Raw genomic sequence first — 11,513 nt, 5'->3', positions numbered from 1 at the left:
GGATTGTTTCCCATCAAGATTTTACACTCCTGACAGTAAAGGGTTCATTGTTTGATTTGGACATCACTAGGCAGGAGTTGGACCCAAATGCAGTGTTCGGAAGTCGGAGGGGTAAACTAAAAAGTGACCTTATTAACTTCAACTAAGTGCAAAATAATTCAGTTAAAAACAAAAGCAAAAGCCCCCCCCCCCCCAAGGAAATGTGAATCTTCAAGGAAAACATACAAACTGACTAAAAGAGACAAAATGTCACAAGAAAAGTAAAACAAAAAACTTTGGACTACAAACATAGATAACAAACCTCAGAAACACTAGGAAATGCTGAACTCTGAGCAAAATAATGCAAAGTATCAACTTAAATTACAGAAAGAACCATTAGTCCACAACAAAAAACTCAAAATGCTGGGACTAAGACCCAGGTCAATGACAAATATAATACAAACTGATTCAGTATGTACTTACATGTGGTCTCTTCTACTGAACTGAAGTCTGTTTCTTCTCCTGCTAGTATGTGTATTTTGCACTGTTCAATTCAATTCAATTCAAGTTCTTTATTGTCCCACAAGGGGAAATTAGTTTAGCAGCAGGATAAAAATAAACAGAACAATACTATAAATTAATAATGACAATAATAGTGATAGAAAGTCCAAGGACAGTTATTTGCCATTTAGGAGACAGGATGCAGTGGGGATAAAAGAGACCTGGAGTCTTTTAGTCTTCCTCACAGGTACTCTAAAACGGCGGCCGGAAGGCAACAACTCAGACTCACTGTGAAGTGGATGGTTCAAACAATTAATAATAGAATGAGCCTTTCTAAGCACATTTCTATTGTAGATGGCCAAAAGTCCATCTTGCCAGCGCCCTGAAATTTTGCTAGCAGTTTTTACCAGAAGTCCCAACCGATTCTTATTGTTCACCGTCAGGTTACCAAACCAGGCAGCGATACAAAAAGACATCACAGATTCGATAAAACTTCTATAAAACAAAGACAACATCTCAAATGAGACATTAAAAGATCTCATTTTCCTTAAAAAGAACAGTCTTTGTTGAACTTTTTTAGTAGTGGCATCAGCATGAGATTCAAAACACAGTTTATGGTCAAGTACCACACCTAGATATTTATAACTCTCAACTATCCCAATATCGGCAGTTTTAATGATAGTAGGTGATGAGCTATAAGTGGACTTCCTAAAATCAATAATCATGTCTTTAGTTTTTGACACATTAAGTGAAAAGAAGGACTCATCACACCAATTCACAAAATCATCTACAAACTGTCCATGGCCAGACTCGTCCCCCACTAGAAGACTGACAATCACTGTGTCGTCAGCAAACTTCAGGATATGTCTGTTTGAGAAATTGCTGCGACACTCATTAGTGTACAGAATGAACAGAAGGGGAGAGAGGCAGCAACCCTGGGGTGATCCAGTAGAGGAGGAGAGCACATCAGAAAATACATGATTCACCCTCACGCATTGTGACCTATTAGTCAGAAAGTCTGTCACCCAGCCGACCAGACTAGTGTCAAGCTTGAAATGATTGCCTGTCAGCAAATAAGAAGGGTTGAATTATATTGAATGCCGATGAAAAGTCAGCAAATAATAATCTTGCATGGGTGTGGGGGACCCTCAAGATGCTTATACAAGAGATGCAGGAGTGTGACAACAGCATCCTCCACACATCTCCCTGCTCTATAGGTGAACTGGAAGGGGTCAAGATGGTGTTCAACATGCATTAAAATCTCCTTCTTAATTATCTTCTCAAATGACTTCATCACTAAAGAAGTCAGAGCCACAGGCCTAAAATCATTCAGTACCTTAGGAGAACTGCCCTTAGCAACAGGAACAATGATAGCATGTTTCCAAATCTTAGGTACTGTCTGTAGCTCTAAAGAAAGCGAGAAGATATGGTGAAAAATCCCGCTCAGCTGATCAGCACAAGTTCTCAGTACCTGTCCACAGATGTTGTCAGGTCCAGGACTCTTGCTTTTAGTGTGTCTAAAAAGATTAGCTACCCCCCTCTCATCAATACAAAATGATGGGGGAGTGATAGTCTTTTCCCTCAGTGTGCTGGTCTAACTAGAACAGTCCAAGATCTCAAAACGAAGGCAAAAACTGTTAAGACTGTCTGCCAGATGTTTGTCAGAGGTAAACCCCTCTAAGGTAATATTACTTTTACCTTTCGTCTGTAGCCCTGCCATTGTTTTCATACCAAGCCAAGCTCTTTTGAGGTTCTTACTGCTGAGTTCTGCCTCAATCTTATTTCTATACCTCATCTTGGCAATCTTTATTGCAGCCCTCACCTCCTTCCTCAATATTCTCACAGTGGGAATGTCTCCCTTGTTAAAAGCAGTTTTCCATTTTAAGAATCAGATCCTTAATATCTTTAGAGAGCCACGGTTTGTTATTAGGGAAAGTCTTAAATTCTCTGACTGGAATCACAGAGTCTTTGCAAAAAGAGATACACACCACATCACTGAGTTCATCCAAATCAGAAGTGCTCTCTTAAAACAAGGACCAGTCAGTGCAATCAAAACACCCCTGAAGGGCAACACAACTGTCTTTTGTCCCTCCTAATCACAGATCTGTAAGCAGGGAGGAGATGAATAACATTGTGATCCGAAGAACCTAGCGCAGGTCCGGCCACAGACTTATGCCCCCTTAATTGGTCCATAACACAAATCCAGCGTTTTGTTATGCCTTGTAGGACAAGTGACATATTGAAAGAAATTGTTCAGTGATTTCTTAAGATTACAATTGTTAAAATCACCAAGAATAAAATTAGGAGCATCCGGAGAGAGAGTCTGCAGATTGTGTACCACTTTAAAAATGGCCTTGGCAGCAACTTTAACGTTAGCTTTAGGATGAATGTAAACAACAGTGACAAAAATTTGAGGGAACTCCCTCGGTAAGTAAAAAGGCCTGACAGATACTATATATATATGTATACTACTATATATAATATTTAAAGCTTGAACTCAACAAACCAATTAAACTCAACAAAACTGCAGATCATTTCTTAAACACTGTGTCATTACTCAGATAATTCTGTTAACCTGTTGATTCGAAGAAATAAAAATGTTTTCAGCAACTTGAGTTTTGATGTGTGGAGTTAGATATGTTACAGAAGTGTTGAAAGTAATACAGATACCAGAGAGTGAAGCCAAGTGGCACACCCTGAGAAGGTTTTTTTTTTATAAACAGGTTTCTTATTTGCATAGGCAAAAAGCTGCTGTTGATATCCGGGAGTAGGTACAAGTGATTTGCACACTAGTTTGACTACCCACACCTAATTTTCCTCAAAACCAATGACCTCTTGCACAACCACCACCACCGCCATTTATTATGCATGCAAACCATTTGTTATGTGTGCAAATGATTTGTACTTGTCCTATTCTGGGATATCAACAGCTGCTTTTTGTTCATGCTAATAAGAAACTTATTTATCCAGAAATACTAATACTTTCTTTCACTTTGGTGGTATGTGCATTTCTTTTAACAACAGGGTAAAACAACCAACATTGCAAAAAAAATTGTTTTATACCTAAAATAAATACACATACTTTTATTTAAGGTTTCAAGATTCTCATGGGCCATGTGAAAGTCATTTTAGGAGAGTTATTCTTTTTGCAGAATGTGAATGCTACCTGACAAAAAAACAAAACAAAAAAATGTTGGAGAAGTGGAGGCTAAAGGACGGCAGAATACTAAATGAATAAAACTAAAGGAAAACTCGCCACTCAAAAGTTTCACAACACCCCAGTGATCATGGAAATCACCAGCTCATTTCTGATGGAGGCTTTAACATGTGAAGACGGGAGCCTATTTGTAAAATCTGTTCATCTACATATCAGTCTTTCATGGAGTTTTTTACATTCACCCAAAGACACATACACTAACTAAAACTGAGTGCAAACATCTAGGTACAAATCCACACAATGCAACACAATGTCAAACAAGGAAAGTCTAGAAAGCAACAACACGCCTTTTATTCCATACTTTGATTTTTTTTCTTTTGACTTTTCAGCCTCTCTTACATTTTCAACAAACATATTTTCACAGAGCCTTTTGTTGTCACTGTTCCATATTCTAGAGAAGTGGACAGCATCAGAGAAGCAAAACAAGCAAACTTTTAAAGAAGTGAAGAGTGCCTCTGTTGTCTCTCCAGTTAAATGGTTTTTGAGCTAAATCACAAAATTCATCTCTTAAGTAATGTGTTTATATGAGGCAAACTTTAATGGCTTTATGTTCCAGGATTTGACCGTTTTTTATGTAAAATTTAATAAAATATTACGTTACTCTTGGTCCCCTTTTTTAGGGATCAAAGCACTGATTCTGTCTGAATCCTCAAGACTTAGGAGAGCTTTGTGTCAATGCTCTCCTCTGCAATGGAATTAAGTTACAAAATCACATAAAAAAGTGTCACTGTGGCATTTGTTGTGGAGTAGTATTTTGTTTTTACCAAAACCAAAACTGTAATGAAATACTTTAACTTCAAATCTGTGAATCAGCTCACTGAAATGCCATTCAGTCAATTTATCCTGGACAAAATTACATGTCTCCATCCACAGTTCAGTGGAAACAAACACACAGCACATCCCACATTAATGAAACATTAGACTTGTTTCTACAAAAAACAAACCAACAAACAACAACACTGGCTTCATTATCTATAAATATTCTTCTAGTCTCTTTTACTACTCTTTTGGTAATCAGTATGAATCTCCAAGACTTAGAAAAGCCTCCCTGTTAATGCCTTCATCTGAAGTTATTCCAAAAACATGAGATGCAGCTGACATTTTCAGACATTTATATTCATCAGCTTTGGATATGAAAGTTTTGTGTTTCCTGTTCTTCATTATAGTCATACATTATATGGAGATTTTTTTTTTATTACCATTAGAGACCAGCAGGTTAACACTTCTGGCTTTTAGCGAAGAAGCTGTATTGAACTCTTTTGTTACTTCATGTCACACTGAAGGGGTTTATTATTGTAATGTCCAGGAAATAAAGGGATTCAATCATCAACATGGTCACAGGGGTATAAAATCAAGCATTTATGAAACAAACAAACAACAAGCATTTATGAAACGTGATCACCTTTGTGATGAGCTGACTTTGAGTCTGTGAGCCTGTCCCCTCCCATTACTGAAAGAGGTCACATGTACACATGTACACTGCAGTACCTGACTCTTTGGCCACACAGTGGTTCATAGTTTTTCTTTAGGATAATCAGGTTTCGTATTTGCATGAGCACACAGCTTATTTGATTCTCTCAAATAGAAAGTACAACTGATTGTCTTCCACACTCTAAAAAGTAATTCAGAGGCTTAGTAAATATCACTATAAATATAAGTTAGATGAGCCTGATAAAATCTCTGAATATCCTTTTAGTAATTATTTGAGTTTGATAAATTGAAATAAATGTCTAAGATTTTAACTTATGTGTTTGTGTTAAATTAAGGTATTTATTTACATTTATTTCAGACAAAATATTCAGTATGTGGTTCACAGAATACCTTCTTTGCATGTACTTAATATTTTTGTTTGAAATTGAATCAAAATATTTGAGAAATGGGTATCTATACTTATCAGTATCTTGGACTAAAATCATTCATTATTCAAATCAATATTATTTATTGTCAGCAACTACAACTTAAAAGTGTAAGTAAAACACGATAACGTAGAGTAATTGATTATTAGTGCATGGCAAGAACGCATAGCCTCACGGGAAATTTTTCATTTCATCACAACGGCGGTCAACAGACACAAACTCACTGGGGAGCCACCTGGAAAATTTGCCGGTAAGTGGCCTGAGCGCAAACTGTTAATGTAACGTTAAGACTGTTTTACTGTAACTTTCTCAAGAACTAACGTTAGTAGTTCTTAAGCCGTCTTCCCGTTGTCAGCATCTCTGAGATTTTCCCCAGTAGTGCATATGTTGGAGAATGTCTGTGTATGTTGAGCCTTTTTTTTCTGTTTATATGTTTTGTAATCACGGAACAACCTGTTCGGTGGAGACAATGGTGCTTTTACCCTATCAGTACAAATAATAAAAAGGTTGTTCCATGTTATTTTGCATGAGTGAAATCCGTTAACACATGTCACTGGCACGTGAGCTGATGCTGCTAGGATGCTGCTGTATATAAAAAAAAAATAAATTCCCCACTCGCCCCTGTGGGCGGTTAATCCTTCAAGCTCGGGTCCTCTACCAGAGGCCTGGGAGCTTGAGGGTCCTGCGCAGTATCTTAGCTGTTCCTAGGACTGCGCTCTTCTGGACAGAGATCTCCGATGTTGTTCCTGGGATCTGCTGGAGCCACTCGCTTAGCTTGGGAGTCACCGCACCTAGTGCTCCGATTACCACGGGGACCACCGTTACCTTCACCCTCCACATCCTCTCGAGCTCTTCTCTGAGCCCTTGGTATTTCTCCAGCTTCTCGTGTTCCTTCTTTCTGATGTTGCTGTCATTCGGAACCGCTACATCGATCACTATGGCCGTCTTCTTCTGTTTGTCTACCACCACTATGTCCGGTTGGTTAGCCACCACCATTTTGTCTGTCTGTATCTGGAATTCCCACAGGATCTTAGCTCGGTCATTCTCTATCACCCTTGGGGGCATCTCCCATTTTGACCTTGGGACTTCCAGGTTATACTCGGCACAGATGTTCCTGTACACTATGCCGGCCACTTGGTTATGGCGTTCCATGTATGCCTTGCCTGCTAGCATCTTGCACCCTGCTGTTATGTGCTGGATTGTCTCTGGGGCATCTTTACACAGCCTGCACCTGGGGTCTTGCCTGGTGTGATAGACCCCAGCCTCTATGGATCTTGTGCTCAGTGCTTGTTCCTGTGCTGCCATGATTAGTGCCTCTGTGCTGTCTATATATATTTAAATATATACACATATATATATATATATATATATATATATATATATATATATATATATATATATATATATATAGAGAGAGAGAGAGAGAGAGAGATATAGATATATATATATATATAGATAGATAGATATATATACATAAATATATATATTAGGGGTGCAACAATACATGTATCGGTATTGAACCGTTTGATACAGTGCTTTCAGTTCGGTGCGTATATGTATCGAACAATACAAATTTCTTTATTTATTTTATCAACTTTTCTCCTGACGATGCTGTCTGTGTTGAGAGCTCAGTGGATCTGTGTTCGACTACTCCGCCTAGGCTGCATTGTCAAGCGCAGATCCACTGAGCCCCGCACAAGCTAGCAAGACAACATGGCAACTGCCTCAACGCTGCCCGAAATTGAACCTCCTCCACCATCATTCAGATCTGGAGTTTGGAACTATTTTGGTTTTCATGTGAAGTATGACCCTGATGGTAAGCATATCATGTGCCACGCAATGCTCAATTACATTGGTGGGAAGTAGTGCGTTAGCGCGGTTAGCTCGTTATCGCGTTGACCCTGTCCAGTACACATATATATGTGTACATGTATATATGTATATATGTGTGTGTGTGTGTATATATATATATATATATATATATATATATATATATATATATATGTATATATATATGTATATATATATATATACATATGTGTATATATACATATACCCTCGATGGAGAAGGAGGCTAGAGGGCAAGATCAAAGTAGCATGGAGGGAGGTTAGCCAACTATCGGAGTTGCAGAAAGGTGCGACAAAGAAGGTGCATAACAAATACAGCAAGCTGTCCATACCTGAGGCCTTGGAAACTGCTAAGCAAAGACTCACAGCCTTGGCCAGCCGCTTGAGGAGGTACACCAGAGAGATAGAAGGCAGGAGAATAAACTAGCTGTTCTCCACAGAACCAGCCATGGTGTACTCTCAGTGGCAAGGGAACAATACGAGAACGGCACCACCAAGGCTGGAGACAGAGCAATACTGGAAGAGCATATGGGAGAAGGATGCAACCCATAACGGCAATGCTCAGTGGCTAGCAACCTCCCTGAACAGGGTCTAGTAACCATCACGGTGGTAGACATCCAAGCAAGGGTCTCTAGTATGAAGAATTGGACAGCACCAGGCCCCGACATGGTTCACGCCTACTGGCTGAAGAAGCTGACTGCATCCACGAGCGTCTGGCAGCACAAATGAACCAGCTGCTAGTTGACGAGAGACACCCGGAATGGCTAACCAAAGGCTGGACGGTCCTGATCCTCAAGGACCCCCAGAATTAAGGGACTGGTCCCATCCAACTACCGACCAATAACCTGCCTCAGTACTACATGGAAGCTCCTGTCAGGCATCATATCGGCTAAGATGAACAGGCACATGGGTCAATACATGAGTGGGGCACAGAAAGGGATTGGCAAGAATACCAGAGGCGCAAAACACCAGCTACTGGTAGACAGAACAGTCAGCTGAGACTGCAAGACCAGGCTGACCAACCTGTGCTCTGCCTGGATTGATTACAAGAAGGCCTATGACTCCATGCCCCACAGCTGGATACTGGAATGCCTAGAATTGTACAAGATCAACAGGACCCTAAGAGCCTTCATCAGGAACTCAATGGGGATGTGGCGTACAACACTAGAGGCCAACTTCAAGCCCATAGCACAAGTCACCATCAAGTGCGGGATCTACCAAGGAGATGCTCTATCCCCTCTGCTGTTCTGCATAGGCCTGAACCCCCTCAGTGAGATCATTAACAAGATTTCACTGAGGGGGTCAGCCACCTCCTGTACATGGATGGCATCAAGCTGTATGCCAAGAGTGAACGAGACATCGATTCACCGATCCACACTACCAGGCTATACAGCAATGACATCGGGATGTCATTCGGACTGGAGAAGTGTAGTTGGATGATAACAAAGAGAGGGAAGGTAGTCAGAACTGAGGGGATCGAACTACCAGAAGGCAACATTGCAAACACAGAGGACAGTTACAAGTACCTGGGGATCCCGCAGGCGAATGGGAACCATGAAGAGGCCGCTAGGACCACGAACCACCAAGTACCTGCAGAGGGTCAGGGAAGTCCTGAGGAGTCAGCTGAACGGTAAGAACAAGATCCGGGCTATCAACACCTACGCCCTGCCCGTGATCAGGTACCCAGCTGGTATAATAAGTTGGCCAAAGGAGGAGATAGAAGCCACTGACATCAAGACAAGAAAGCTCCTGACCATGCATGGAGGGTTTCACCCCAAGTGCAGCACCCTGAGGCTGTACACTAAGCGGAAGGAAGAAGGCCGGGGACTGGTGAGTGTCAGCACCACAGTCCAGGATGAGACAACGAACATCCACGAATACATTGGGAAGATGGCCCCCACTGACCGAGTGCTCAGTGAATACCTCAGGCAGCAGAAACCCAAGAAAGGGGAGAATATGAGGAACCATCATGGAAGGACAAGCCCCTGCACGGTATGTACCACTGGCAGATAGAGGAGGTGGCTGATATCCAGAAATCCTACCAGTGGCTGGACAAAGCTGGACTGAAAGACAGCACAGAGGCACTAATCATGGCAGCACAAGAACAAGCTCTGAGTACAAGATCCATAGAGGCTGGGGTCTATCACACCAGGCAAGACCCCAGGTGCAGGCTGTGTAAAGATGCCCCTGAGACAATCCAGCACATAACAGCAGGGTGCAAGATGCTAGCAGGCAGGGCATACATGGAACGCCATAACCAAGTGGCCAGCATAGTATACAGAAACATCTGTGCCGAGTATAACCTGGAAGTCCCAAGGTCAAAATGGGAGACGCCCTCAAGGGTGATGGAGAATGACCAAGCTAAGATCCTGTGGGAATTCCAGATACAGACAGACAAAATGGTGGTGGCTAACCAACCGGACATAGTGGTGGTAGACAAACAGAAGAAGACGGCCATAGTGATCGATAGGGCTGTTCGATATAACAATATATATCGGATGACGATATAAAAACGTCTGTCGTTTCATTTTACGCTATCGTTTGTTTCGTGGTGTCGCAAAATAAACTTTACAGCAATATTTTTTCATTATTTTGATGGTCACTGTAGTGGCTATATTAATTTCCTAAAGTTCTCTCTTTCTCTTATATTTAATATAACCATACTACAGACGGACAAGCGCTTGTTTTTATGCGTTGTCGTTAGCAACAACGACGGTAAAACCACCTTGTGTCCACTTGTTTATTTTCCAAATAAACCTTTCACAATAAAGCTCAAGATCCTGTTGAGACTTTTCAAAATAAACTGAATCACGTGAAAGATGCAGAGTATTTACGGACGAGAAGCAAAAAAGAGCCGTCAGGTGCTCAAACGTTAGAACAGGCTTTTCCCTTCAGCACGTTGTGTAATAAATACTCACAAAGAAAACGGCGGCTGTTACAACCTAATGTCTAAAAATGTATCGTTTCATGCATCGGTTAAAACATTCGACTCCAGGTACGCGACGCCCAGCTGGAAACACTTCACGCAAGTCGAGCTGCCCGACATTCACAGAATTTACAGAAAATGTTACATTTTTGTGATTTATATCGTTATCGGACGATAGATGTCTTAATATCGGGATATGAGATTTTGTTCATATCGCACAGCCCTAGTGATCGATGTAGCGGTTCCGAATGACAGCAATATCAGGAAGAGGGAACACGAGAAGCTGGAGAAATACCAAGGGCTCAGAGAAGAGCTCGAGAGGATGTGGAGGGTGAAGGTAACGGTGATCCCAGTGGTAATTGGAGCACTAGGTGCAGTGACTCCCAAGCTAGGTGAGTGGCTCCAGCAGATCCGAGGAACAACATTGGAGATCTCTGTCCAGAAGAGCGCAGTCCTGGGAACAGCTAAGATACTGCGTAGGACCCTCAAGCTCCCAGGCCTCTGGTAGAGGACCCGAGCTTGAAGGATAAACCGCCGAGCTGGGTGTTAAGTGTATATATATATATATATATATATATATGTATTTATATAAATATATATATATATGTGTGTGTATATATACTCCCCCCCCCCCATTATTTCACACAGAGAGACCACTTATCCAGCGAAAGAACTAAAAGCTATGAAGTATATCAGACAACAGCATTTACTTCAAATTGCTTAAAATTTGGGATCTCAGTGTTCAATATATATATCTCAAGTATGTCAAAAAACAAAAGGGAATTGTTCTAAAAAATAACCATAATCTGAAAGATGTTTTTCATACAGGCCAGTAGAATGAGGGAGGGTCTAAGCTTGTTATTGTGTTATCACAGTTCTTGTGTAATTTACTAGGGGATGGAACATAAACCATGGGCCTTTGTCATTGTTTTGTTCATTTCTTTTTAAAATAATCTGAGCTTTTGTGTTTGCTCTCCTGGTTTGCCATTTATCCTTCAAGTATGAAAGGCTTTGAGCTAAAAGGGAAAAGGCTCTTTTCTTTTTAGTGGTTGTTTATTTCGAGTTATTGTCATGTTTGTGAAAAAAAAAAATTCATTTGGAAAAATGTTAACATGTGGTCATTTTTCATATATGTATTATAAAACACACAACTACATATTAGTTTGTTTGGTTTTTTTAAACTTAG

The sequence above is a fragment of the Pelmatolapia mariae genome, linkage group LG4 (assembly GCF_036321145.2).
Source record: "Pelmatolapia mariae isolate MD_Pm_ZW linkage group LG4, Pm_UMD_F_2, whole genome shotgun sequence".
Taxonomy (NCBI): Eukaryota; Metazoa; Chordata; class Actinopteri; order Cichliformes; family Cichlidae; genus Pelmatolapia; species Pelmatolapia mariae.
The sequence above is the reverse complement of the archived record's forward strand: the minus strand, read 5'-3'. Positions refer to the sequence as shown.